Source organism: Macrotis lagotis, chromosome 6, assembly GCF_037893015.1.
Source record: "Macrotis lagotis isolate mMagLag1 chromosome 6, bilby.v1.9.chrom.fasta, whole genome shotgun sequence".
NCBI lineage: Eukaryota > Metazoa > Chordata > Mammalia > Peramelemorphia > Peramelidae > Macrotis > Macrotis lagotis.
The window spans coordinates 158,424,517-158,438,808 of record NC_133663.1 but is presented as its reverse complement, the minus strand read 5'-3'; the positions used below and the strand labels follow the sequence as shown (position 1 = coordinate 158,438,808).

Below are 14,292 nucleotides of genomic sequence, written 5' to 3'. Positions count from 1 at the left end.
ATGAAGCTATCAGATTCTAACAGGGAATGAGAATAACATAATTCTCACTAGATTCACATTCTTTTGCACCAGAAGAGTACCTATACCTGTAATGTATTAGGTAGGCATTTACTTCAAGTCAAGTAGGCACAAAGGGCAATTAAAAAAAAAGTGAAACAGGAAAAAATTGCTTAACTTTAGGGAATTAAAGTGTAGCATAAAGGTTTTTAAAGATAACTAGTTTCCAAAAAAATAATTTAAGGCAATCTTTGAACTGAGAAAATCTGAAGATTTATCTTTATAAAAGAAAGCAGCCAATTGCAATAAGTTTAATAGAATGTGGATGATACCTTGACTGATTTCTCTAGGGATGAATGAAGCAAGGGACAAACATGCCCATTATAGTTTGCTTGCTGTGATAGTGGACACTATGAGGTCCACATAGCCATATATGCAAGTTTTTGTTTTCTTGCCTGACTTTTCTTTCCAGACTCACCTGGGACCCAACTAGAAATCTCCCCCCACCCCAGCCCTTTTTTACAATATATAGCAGAGATTGCATGTCATCTAGTTGTATATTGTTTTTAAGTAATAAGGCAAATTCCTTTCTTTGGTATCGACGTTAAAAAGTCAATCATTTCTTTGATGTTTCTTAACATTTCTTTATATTGGTCATTCACTTTTGTAATTATAGAACTTTAGAACTCAGAGAAACTCTGGTCAAATATTTTTACTTTACAGATAAATATAACACAAAGCTGCCTCATGAGGAGATATCATTAGTAAGAGCCTGGACAAACATTTATACATACATGTGTGTGTGTGTGTGTATATATATACATATATATATGTATATATATATGTGTGTGTGTATGTATGTATGTATACATAAACATATATGCACATACACATATATATATAAACACACCCTTATAACTATTACTTGCTAGTTTTTATATGATAAACAATCTTCAGTGTGTTAATGTGCCACATGCCAAATAAAACCCATAGATAGACCATATTCTACTTTATGAAAGCTGAATTCCAGGCTTCCTACAATTCCTAGTTCATTTTTCCACCATGTACATGGTATTGTAAAAGTCCTAAAGCTAATGAAGTTTATGACTTTTGGGGATACCTTGTACATAAGTAGACACATATACACACACAAAAATACTTTTGCAAGCAAAAAAAGTTTTTTGGGCTCCAATAACATTATAATAATAAAACACTCATTAAAACAAGAAATAATGTTAGCAATAATAGAAATAGCATTTTAAATAATGTTTGAAAATAATGTTAGAAATAATGTTTGAAAATAGGCCATCAGGTCTTTGTGTTGATTAATAGGTTGATAAATGTTTATTGAAAGAATGGATGATTGAGTGAATGATAAAATAACTTTCTTGTGTGTGTTTAATCTATGGCAATACACCATGTAACTTAAAGCCTTCTGACATTTTTCACTTTTGTAAACAGCCTGGAGAGTTATCAGTACATTGTTTCAATGGAAAGTTGGAGAACTTTATGTTTGCTAAATACTGTCATAAACTTTTTTTTTGCAAGGCAGTGGGGTTAAGTGCCGTGCCCAAGGTCACACAGCTAGGTAATTTGAACCCAGATCCTCCTGACTCCAGAGCTGGTGTTCTATCCACCACACCACCCAGCTGCCCCTAAATATTGTTAAAATTTTTAATCAATAATATGATATAGCATTATTAATTAAAGAATAAAGAATAGCTGATTACTAATGATTTATTATAAAATTATTCTATTTTCTCCTCAAGGAGATTCATAGCTATTATCTGGAGAAACCAAATACACAAAAGACATGAATGTAAATGATACTACTTAAATAAAACAATGGGGAAAATACCATTTGATTTTTTTCCTCAATGTACCACAAAAATTGTTCCATTTGTAAATGCTATAAAATAAAAATAAATCTGTATATCAAATTTTGGACTAATTACTACAGAATTTCCTGATGAGGTTGCCTTGGAAACCCTGATGATTGAAAAATACAACTCTCTGTTTTTAAGGAAACATTGAATTTTTATAGGTAGAAAATTTAGATAACTTCCTTCCTTTCCCATCCCATGCCACAAGGCAGGAAGTCCAAAGGGGGTAGTATTCTTGGCTATTTGCAATTATTAAAAAATGTATCTGTTTGATTTTTTATATAATAAAATTAATAAGCTCAATAAACAAACTATTTTATAGCCTAAGGCTATATGAAAATCATTATTAATGTCCTTTCCTGTTCAAAAAGCCATCAGTAGTTCCCCATTGCTTTCCAAATTGAGGCAAATTGACATACAGGTCTTTCCAAGCTCTAATCACAATCTTCCTTTCCATGTTTATCTTCTAAAACTCTCCTATATATACTGTACCTGGCAGCTCAAATTTCCAATTACTTGGACATGTTTTATATTTTTCTCATCTTTTTTATATTTTTTTATCTGACTTCAACATGCTTGCTACATGAGAGACTATAGTCTTAATGAAGAAATTCCCAATATCATTTCCTTTCAGAAATTATTTTAGTACCTTAAGCAGGATAGTAACACAACTGAGATATAAGGGCAAAATTACCAAATAGTCCATACATTTGAAGAGCTTATTTTCCACTATATTATCATAACAATTGAGATGAGATTTTATTTCTGAGGAAAAAGAATCATAGGAGTAATGATGAATTGTGGATCGGAATAATTCAGAACTAGAGTAATAGAACTAGAGTATGTGCATTGTAAAAGGTCATATTTAATTGATCTTAAAATTTAAATATGCTGCCACAAATAAGAACATACTGCATTTTCTACTTTTAGGTTAAAAAAAAATCATGAGTTCAGAATGTGCTCCCCAAAAGGTGGAACACTTGGTGATAAATCCATGCTCAGTGAAGATGCCATTGTATCTCTCCTATTCTTTTCATCCTCTGGCAATACTTTATACACGTTAGTTTCTCAGAGAACTAGCTTGAAATAGTTCAAAATTATAATTATTTCATGCCTAATTATGTACTCATTTTGCTCTTTAATGTTGGTCCCCAAGCTCCCCTTTACATATTTCTGGTACAGCTACAACAGTCAAAAAGACATTGTTCAGTACTCTGCTAAGTTACCATCATTTACAAAAGAAATCTTAGTCTCTTGCTGCCCCAGCAGTTTTAGACATGATTAAAAGAATTTGTTATTAAACTACAGACAAGAAATAAACATTATAGAGCTTTTTGAATGAAGGACTTCATGTCCGTAGGGGGGAATAGCATGCTTTCCTTTATTTCAAATATGCAGAGATTTCCACTGATCCACATAGTCTCTGGATAATATATTTATAATGGGATGGTTTTCTCTTACACATTTGGGAAAGAAATGAGTGTTAGCTTCCTAAAGTTATATAATACTATTAGCATGTAAAGGTCTGTTACCCTATTCAAATATGTCTCTGGAGTTAGGAGTCATTGCTTTAAATGAAAAAGTTAGCTTTTTTATTTTTATATTTTCCTCAGATCCAGGGATGATACCAAGGTTATAATTTAGAGCCAATGTACTTAACAAGCAAAGAAATCCCCAAGTCATTGAAACTCTAATGATTATCCTAAAAAAAGTTTTGAATATTAAGCACTTCAGTCATCACAATTAATTTAGAGGTCACTTCTTTTTCAAAAGGTCAAGTCATTGAATTTGATGAGATATAAGGCCACATATGAAAGAAAGTAATTGTTTACCATATTCCTGGAAATAATTCCTAGGAGAGCTTGTGTTAGAGTACAGTGAATCTCATGATAATATAGAGTTAGGATGAATTGTGACAATAAAAAAAGAAATTAAGTTTTTTCATTTCCAGAGATTACTTATGAACATTTCCTTCTATAATCTTTTTTCTTTTTTTTTGGCAAGACAGTGGGGTCAAGTGACTTGCTTAAGGTCACACAGCTAAGTGTTTGAAGTCAAATTTGAACTCAGGTCGTCCTGACTCCAGGGCCTGTGCTCTATCCATTGTACCATGTAGCGGCCCCTTCTTCTATAATCTTGAAAACCAATGCCCATTTCTTAGTGTTTGTTCTTCTTTGAAATCAGATGAATTCAACTACTTTGAGAATATCCCAAAGTATTTTGGTAATTGCTAAGTGAAAATATATTAACACAAGACCACCTCTTGAATTACTTCACACATTTCAAAATTGTCGATCTGTACAGTTGCACTGTATTGTCTCCAGGAACAAAATAACATCCTCAGTTGCACATTTTAAGTCTTTCACAATGTGGCCTACTCCTATCTTTCCAGTCATTGTCCTTTTGACTCCAGGACCGATGCTCTATCCACTGCATCACCTGGCTGCCTTTCCAGTCATTGTCTACCTTACTCCCTCCCACATTAAGATTTTATGGAAAAATAAGTATGAAAAGTATGAAAAAATAAGTAATTACTGACACTCCCTCAATTGTCTTTTTTGGAAGGAAATAATATCTTGCTTTTTTCCCCTATTTATTTGAGAACTTTACTATATTCACAATAAAGCAAATGATAGTAAATGATAGTCTTTAACAAGAGGTTGAGTTCAACAATATTCTGTGGAGGAAATAGAAGTGGTAACTTTTATATAGATGAGATGAAATTGAGGGAAGAGAAAAATCAGGATGAAAAATAAATGACACGCTTGTGGTAAGACCAAGCTTATTGTTTGTTGAATTCTTCTAGTTCTATTAAAAAAAACTAAGTAAACAATCCATGATAAATATCCTCTCTAATATTAATTAATAGTGGAATATTATATAATAAAATCAAATAGAATAATGTCTAAAATTATTCTTTCTCTCTTTAGGAATCTAGGACTTTAGGGAAAAGGGGCATCACATGGAAATTATCTTTGATGGGAGTCTTTATAGTCTTGCTTCTGCTATTCACTAGCCCTATTATCTTGGATCAGTCAGTCAATTAGCATTTATTAAGTGCTTACTATATGCTAGGAAATATATTAAGTACTGAGGATATAGACAAACAAAAGATAATCCATGCTTTCAGGGAACTTACAGTAGAATAGGGGAGATAACATGTAAACAACTATATACAAACAAGAAATATGGGAGACCTTTAATCAGAGAGAATGCTATTATTAAAGTTAGCTAAAGAATTGGTAAAGGTCTCTTGCAGAAAGGTGAGATTTTTTAGTTGAGCCTTATAGGATGCCAATGAAGTTGGAGATAAAGAGGGAGAGTGTCCAGGTATGTAGGATAGCAAATTTAAATGCACAGCTTTGAGTTTGTCTCAAAAGAGAAACTAGGGCAACCAATGTCACTGTATCTAAGAGTGCTTTGGTTGGGCATGAGATGTAAGTGGATTGGAAAAGTAGGAATTAGTTTACGAAGGACTGTAAAGGTCAAACAGGATTTTATATTTAATTCTGGAGGCAAAAGGTGCTGTTGGAGTTGATAGAATAGGTTGTTAGTCAAACTTGTGCTTTAGGGAGATCACTTTGAGAGCTTAGTGGAGAAAGGATGAGAATGGGGAAGAGAGACCTGGCAGAGGCTTTTAAAAAGGATAAAGATTGAGAAAAGGCCATAAAACATGACCAGTATCACTAGATCAAATTTGGGAGAGCTGTTTCAGTTGCATGATGATTGCAGTGAATTAAAAAGGGAGTAAGAGGAAAGGAAATGAAGGCATAGATTATAGACAGTAATCTTGAGGAGATTAATCAGAAAAGGGAGAAGTAGGATAGTTAGTAGCAAGGATAGTCACTTGACCTTTCCAGGCTTCAATTATCTGAGAGGGTTAGGCTAGATTATTTATAGGGTCTGTTTCAGTCCATGTCTTCTATGAGGTTTTTTTTTATTTAATTCAATGACTGCTCTATACTGACTGCTTAAAAGACCTAGGCTTTAATGACTATTCATAAGCTATGAAATGTCAGCATCTGGATTTGCTTTACAGCCACATGCATTTATACTAACAGAGTATTGCTCCTACTGTACTGCTTAAGAATGTTTATAAAATATGTACAGTTCAACTGAAATAAACTACTCTCTAAACTCAGAGTAATGACAACAAACACAGTCTGCCCTAGACAGTTGGATCAGACCCAACTTTCTCTCTTCTTTTCATCTGAGTTGATGATGTAGTTTCCCCAATCTGCCAACATTCCAGAAGGAATAGAACATATGATAATCTTGAACAAAAAAATACTGAATCAATGACAAAAAAGGAAAAAAAAAACAGATGTGGGATAGTCTTCAACTGATAATAACTAATGAGTTTTTTTCTCTCTTCCCTAGCAATGTAGGGGCTGTGAGGTAGTAGAACAGATAAAGTGCTAGGCTTGAAGTCAGGAAGATTGGAATTTATTTTTTTTATTTTATTTTATTTTTTTTTTAGGTTTTTGCAAGGTAAACAGGGTTAAGTGGCTTGCCCAAGGCCACACAGCTAGGTAATTATTAAGTGTCTGAGACCGGATTTGAACCTAGGTATTCTTGATTCCAGGGCTGGTGCTTTATCCACTGAGCCACCTAGCTGCCCAGAAGACTGGAATTTAAATCTAACCTCAGACACTTTCATACTACCTTTGTGATTCTGGCCAAATCACTTAATATTGTTTGCCTCAATTTCCTCATCTGCACAATGAGTTAGTAAAATAAATGGCAAACCACTCTAGTATCTTTACCAAAAAAATCCTACATGAGGTCATGAAGAGTCAGAAACAATTAAAATGACTCAGCAACAACAAAAGGAACCCATGAAGGAAAAAAAAACATACTTTTCAGTTGAGTCAATATTTTAAAATTTTTGTTTCTAAATTTAAAATTGATGTTTGAGGACTAGTGTAACATGCTTCTACTCTCTACTACTGGGGGAGGCTGAAGATGGTAAATTGTGGGTGGAAAACCTGAGCTCAGGTGTCTTGGCCTATAGGAGAGCTAAGGTCAATCAGTCATCTACACTAAATCTGACCCTATCATTATAAGCTTCCTGGAATTGGGAGGGGGGCAGGGAGGGAGAGGAAAAGGGAGGAAGGGGGGAGGTGTGTTGAACCAGCTCAGGTTAGAAGTGGATGGGGTCAAAGTTTCTCTGCTATTCAGTGGCAAGTTGAGGCCAAGGACTGACTATTCCACTTCCAGCCCAGCCAATATAGGGAAACTCAGAGAATAAACTAATGAATAAGTAAAGATAGTGTCTAAATTTTGTTATTGAGTAAGTTATCATATTATACAGAAATGGGACCCAAAAGTCTTAGAAGCTCTACTTTTCCTTGATACTTTTTATTTGAGATATCACTTCCTCTGGTTCTACTTCTATCAGACTCTTCCTTCTCAGCCTACTTTGTTAACCTCTGACCTTAGATCATCTAACCTTAAATGTCCCATATGGGTCTGTACTGGAATCTCTTTTCTCTTCCTATTATACTACTCCATTTGGAGTAGTATTATCAGATACCATGGATTTAATCACTATTTTTATGCTGACAATGTCAAATTTATCTTGTCCTAGCCTCTCATCTGACCTTCAATTTTGTATCTCTAATTACCATTCAGACATTTTTCAATGGATATCCAGTAGACATTCTAAACTGAATATGTCCCAAACTAAGCTACTTATCTTTCTCCCTGAATTCTCCCCCCCCATCCCTCTACCCCACTTCCCTATTATTATCAAAAGCAGCACTCTCCTGACAATCCTCAGTCTTATGACCTAGGAGTCATCTTCAAATCAATCAAGTCTATGTGTTGCCAAGGTCTATTGATTTTATTTTGCAGCATCTTTTGTTATATTAATCTTATTGTACACACATATTGTCTTAAAATTGGGCTTTCAATTGCTAAAATTCTTAACTCTTTTTCATATAAATTACTGTTTAGCCATGGTTTAATGTTCTATTTGCAGAGCTGTTTTTGAATCCAAATATAAATTAGATGCAAATTATATTTGCATCTAATAACCTTCACTTCTAGGCTATGGAGACCTTTAAAAAACCCAAATATCAGCTATCAATTCCAACTCTGGGTCAATTTTAGATTTGGTAAAAATGCAACCAATTTTAACTAAGTCAATGATAGAAATGTTGAACTAAATAGAACCTAGGAAAACCATAGGGAACTCCCTCCAAATGTGATTTTATATATATATATATTCATTAATCAATAATCTTTTCCTAGTATCACTCTATTAGGTATAAACCACTTTAACTCTATTATCACTTAGGGTATGTACATTTCTGCATTTTGTCCAGAAAAATATTATGAAAAGCCTTATCCCATCTTGTGGAAATGAAGATATACCTATAGCATTGCCCTGGTCTACAGGAAAAATGAAAAGGAACATGATTAGTTTTACTCTTATTGAACTTGTGTTATTTCCTAGCCATTGTTGCTTTCTCTTTTAAATAAGCAAAAACTATTCATTTAATAAGCTGGTCTAACATTTTGCTTAAGCCAAGTTTAACTTGATGGTCCTTCAAATGCGGAATATACCATTGCTTTTCCTTTTAAAAATTGGGACATTTGCCTGTATTCAGTCTCTTGGCTCCTTCTCAATCTCTAGGATTCTTCAAAGATTTCTCCCATTTAATTTATTTACAAGTTTTTTTCCATAACCTTGCATGCAACTCTCCTGAGTCATGAAATCTGAACTAATTTAAGACCTCTCCCTTAGTCATTTTATAGATCTGGCCTGTTATTATTATCTAGTTCTTTTTTTTATGTTCCTGTTTCCATATTTTATATACCTTTTAAATCTGAAATCATCAGAGAGCTCCCTGTGAAGCTACACATTTTTAATGCTTAGTATTTTTTAAACTTCATCCAGTATGTTTACTATTTTTTATATTGCCAAAGTTTTATTCTAGAGAACATTCAATCACTCTTGAATCAATTTTCCATTAAAATTCTGTTTCCTTCATCATCTTATTTCTGATAACTTTATTTCTGTCACCAAACCTACTCTCACAGAATATTTTGTGCATATGTTCTTTCCTTCTAAACTCATCAAACCTATTATTATGCAAATTTATCCTCTTCTATGAAATCTTCCTAGTCTAATCTGAAATTTTTTTTGATAATTTCTCCCATTTCTACTGCTGAGTATCCCCTTCCACCATTACACAATAAAAGTGGAGGCATTTACTCCCTTACCCATTATCACCATCCTACAGATGCACTTACTCTTAGATTACATTCAATATAAATAAACTGTATAATATGATGTGCAGTGGTAGCAAGGATGGCAAAATAGAAAGAGGGCAGCTTTGAAATCAGTAACACTTGTGTTCAATCCTTTTCTATCTAGAAGAAAAAATGCTAGTTGTACTACAAGGAAAATTCACAAACCTTCAGAGAAAGGTTTCACACCAGTTTGTTATCATATAAATAAAATCACAGGTCCAGATTAAAAAAAGAAAAAAAGCAATTTATGAAATATGTTGATATACTTGTTCAGTATTTACTAATCCTTTGTATATCAAATTATAATGTACTGAAGAGAAGAAATCATATCTATAATTTTCTTTATAGCATTTGGCACAGACTCATACAAATGGGTGTTTAATCCTTTTAAAAGAAAAATTTCCCACATCTACCAGTACCACCATTCTCTTGAAACCTTAGGAAGCATGCCATTTTATAATGAAAAGATTTCTCTCCACCATAAAGGAAAATGACAATGAAACTTTAAAGTACACCTCACTTATCTCTTTCCTACATTTTTTTAATCCAACAGGACAGAAAATTACACATTGAAAAATTATGGTCACTGCATATAACATCATAAAAGAGTATTGTTTAAAATGATACAAATGGGTAAGATCTCTGCATGGTGTTGCTGCAGCTGCCCCTTCTTCTTTCTCTTTTTTTTAAACCAATTTTCACAGTCTATAAAATCTTAGAAGGTACCAGATGTTTGGCGGAGGCTGTTCTACATGTCCCAGTTTTTAAAGTGAATGCAAGATTTATTATAGCTATATAAATGTAATTTCAGCCTTGACTTTTGTGTTTATGAACTAGGGGTAATCTCCTACTTGGCCTCTTGTTGAATAGAACAATTCTTATCAGGAGATTTGAGGTGTCAATGCCAAACAATCCAAATAGCCACAGGATGTTCATGAAACAACCACTTCTACCCACAAAGTGTTCCCAGTTAGTTCCTAAAAGCTCAGAGCAGTTTCATTTTAATGTAAACATTCACAAGAAAGCTCTTCTAACATTCAGATGACGTTCAGGAGCCAAGCTGGAATCTTTTGTGTATGGCTATACCCTGACACTTGGGATGTCTGCCTAAGCAGAGACTGCTAATGCAAAAAATTATTATTTTTTCCCCCTTGTGCCTATTTTCTAATACTGAGAACAGGACTAAAGAGCACTCATGCATTCCTTCCAATCTTTCGAAGCTCAGCAGTGCTTCCGTGGAGGGTTGCCATTCGTTTTAATTCAGCAAGTGGAAGTTTGGTTGTGTTTAGTACTGAGGGAATTCCACATGTTATTAGAAAGTAGCTGACAGTTTCTGGCAGAGGCAACTTGAGGCTTTACAAGCCCTCAAAAATAAGAGGCTAAATTTCATCTTCAGCAAAGCTGTCAGCAGCTTTATAAAAGGAAGACTTTTTTTTTTAAGTGAAGAGTTGCTCCTTTCTCCTTGTAATGTTTGATGAACAAGGGTTATTTGAGCACCCACTCTGTAGAGAGCACTTTCTGGGTCTATTGGCAGAAACCTGAGGAAAACACCTTCTAAGGCTTGCCAGTAGAAATATGAATTTCTCTAGGATAAATCCCAAGTTCATGCTGAGAAAAAAGTGTAAAATGCCAATGGAAATGGAACACAGCTGGGCTTTAGAACACTGAAACATTTAAAACATTTCACTTTGTAAATGAATTATCTTTCTTCTGACAAGTTCAAGAAACTTGCTGAATTCTAAATGGTTCCAAATTAGCCTCAATTTATTCAGGGCATTGCAAAGAATATGAGGATGTTCTGTCAGTTGGATCATTGATTTTATTAAACACATTACTGCCTGCCATTGTTAACATTCTCGATGAGCACATAATTTTTATAAATGTAAAGTGTATAAACTGGGATATTACTATAGCAGACATAGTTGGCATGTGTAATAATCAGCAACAGGAGTGGACCTGTTTGACTGAAGTATTCTATAAGACAAAGAGGCAGGCCTAAAAATGGTGACATGCTGCAGGCGTTGACCAAAAGCTTGGCTATTATATATAATTAGTGTAGAATTACTAATTCACAGTCTGATCTTTTCAATTGCACATTTTCCTTGACATCCTTGACTATATCTGTGAAAAACGGGGTTGGCATATTTGACTAATTTATGTAGCAAATTAATGAACTAGGACTTTACACCTGGAAGAGTATGGCAAAAGTAAATCTTGCCATAATATAATAGTTCTGGGTTTCTGATCATCTCTCAAGGGCACGGTAGAGCTGAAAAATTGCAAGTTTCTGATCAGAAACATCTAGGGACTAACAAGAAAGGATAGGGAGGGGTAGAGAGGATGTGAAAATGTATTAAACTAGGATTAAGATACTCAAAAAAATGGCAAGCAGAAGAGAAATCTGATTGTTTATCTATATTATATGCTCATAACTTCTCTATAAAGCAAATATAATATTATCAAGATTTCATTATTAAGGCAAAAGACATAAAAGGAATTTGATTTCAGATAAAATATGCACCCTAGGAAACAGTTAATGGAAAGATTAAGAACTTGGAACTGATAGCTGGTTAATAAAACAGAGGAAAAAGCTTAATCATTGTGACATCAAGGTAAAAGAGTTAATTTCTTCACTCTTCCATCAAAGTCCTTACCCAAGATCTCTGTGATAAGAACAAAAGAACTTTTCCTAGGATTCAGGACTTTCCCCCAATTCTAACAGTGGATTTCAGGTCAATATGAGGAAAATCATGTCCCCTTGCTAGGTTTTTGTCATTTAAGTTGCAGTATAAGGAAACAATGAACTTAAAGTTGATTAAAAGTAGATATTAAAGTACAATCATCAAAAATATTTTTAAAAATTATTTTTAAATTTAAAATATTAAAATTTTTATTCAGGTATAAAAGTTTTATGTAAAATATTTTTAGATATTTAAACATATTATTCAGTTTTTTCCTACTAATCAAAGTGCTTCTACTTGAATTTGAGGTCTATAAGGAGGAGTAAGCTACCCAGCTCTCTTTGGGGGGGGAAGATCGATCACACACACACACACACACACACACACACACACACACACACACCCTCACCCACAAGGACAAGGACCCATGGCAGACTTTTAATTAAATCTAAATTATATTACTAACATCATTTTCTTAAGTTAGTCAATCAACCAAACTATAATTTGAGCCCTGATTTGTAGTATTTGTCAAAGTACTCACAATGAAAATTTACCAATCAGCTTTCTTGATTCAAAATGGCTCCAGTTCACTCCTGTCTATAAGGTTAACCATAATCCTCATCATTTCTCATTATAAGACATCATGATACAGTGAAGGGAACACTGGAATATCTATTAGCTCCACCATCTATTATTAGTCATTTAAACTAAGGTAAATAACTTCCATTTTTAAAGTGGAAATAATAATAAATATCGTGTTTCCTTATGAGATAAATGAGCTAATTTGGGGGAAATCATTTGGAAAAGTGTAAAGTAAAAAATGTCTATTAAGATTTTCATAGAATTATGGAATTTCAGGGTCAGTTAAACTCTTGTCATTTGATAGATGATAAAACAGAGAAAACTAAGGGATGACCTGATTTTGCCTAAGGTCACACTCATCTAGTGAATAAAGGGAAAATGTATTCACTCACCTCAGAAAGGCATTATGACTGTGAGAAAGTTGTATGGGAGTGTGGTCATCATTGAACTTTCTCTTTCATTGGTATATTCTCATAAATTTACAAGTCCATATTGCTATGAAAAGTTGCATAAATTTTAGTCATGGCTTCAGGATGGGAGATGGGGGACAGGAGGGAAAAAAAGGGACATCGAATAAATCTTTCAAATCATACTTTTTTGCTTTGTCCAAATAATTTCTGTGATTTTAGTAGGAGGTGATTGCTATTTGAATTCACACATTTTAAAGCTCTCATTTTTCAGGACTCAAAATAATTTCACCTTAACCTTCCTGGATACAGAAGTGTGGTAATCAATAGGCAACACATGGTACTGAATGACTGTCAGACAAGCTTCCCTAGTCAAATCTGAGGTATTTTTCCCCCTGAATGCTAGCTCAAATAAATTTTTTCCCTCTTCTATCTGAATCTTGGAAATATTTCTTTAGAGCACCTCCATTTAGGTGATTTAACTCACAGTTAAATCACAAGCATTTTGGTGTAGAGGTTTGCATAAATGATGAAGGACATTAATGGCCAAAATATGCCACTATTATTTGCACCACTCCACTTGTCACCATGTAATTGCAGTAAATGCAATTGGAAGTACTTTTATTTGAAGGCCATTTGACAGAAGGGAAGAAAACACATTTACACTTTCAAGGCCCTGTGCATTTTGCTAAGAGAAGTCTGTCTATAAAATTTGTCCTTTTATCCTTGGATGGCTGTTGGGAAATATCTTTTGGCAGCACATCTCCCTAAATGATTTCTATGACTCAAGGAAAGGCTGTGATTCACAATCCTTCCTGCACATTCTCTCCTTCTTCCTGTCCTCCCCCTTTCCATCATGTACATAGTAATACACAGATCTCTCTCTTACACACACACACACACACACACACACACACACACACACACACACACACACACTTTATCTTCTACCTTTCAGGGATTCTAAAGTACAAGTATATGCAAGTATACTCTGTTTCCTTCTTCAACAAATTAAAGAAAGACATTTTTCATGTTTTAGTTGAAATATGGAGCCCTTTTTCATCATCTTAGTTTATAGAATATGAAGTAGCTTATCTTCTCTACAGTATACCTTTTCTAATACCCATGAATTTCCTGAGATATTAAAAAAGAGATACACATGTTACCATAGGTGGCATTTCTATGAACTGAAGAAAAAAAAGATTCTTCTTTTTGAAACATCCTATTCTTACATAAGTCTACTGGACTCAACAAGAATATGTTTTTCAAAAAAAAATCAGCTAATTCAATACAGTTGTTCAATAAAATCTTTATGTGGTAAACATGAATTTTCACAAGGAAGAATAGTAATCCTTTTTAAAGACAGGAAAGTTAGTGTTATAGGAGATTAAGAAAGAAAAAAAATCCATTATCTCCATTAAGCCTTTTTCTCCTCCTAAGTCACCAAAAATGAGTTATCGAACACTGGCTGTTATCAGCTTT

The 14,292-nt window shown here is 33.8% G+C and overlaps 1 protein-coding gene across 2 annotated transcripts in view; it reads right to left on the bottom strand.

Annotated features, from left to right (window-relative positions):
• Window positions 1–14,292, bottom strand: part of GPC6 (glypican 6) — a 1,417,939-nt gene that overhangs the window by 396,671 nt on the left and 1,006,976 nt on the right. The gene's annotated exons all lie outside the window — the stretch shown is intronic.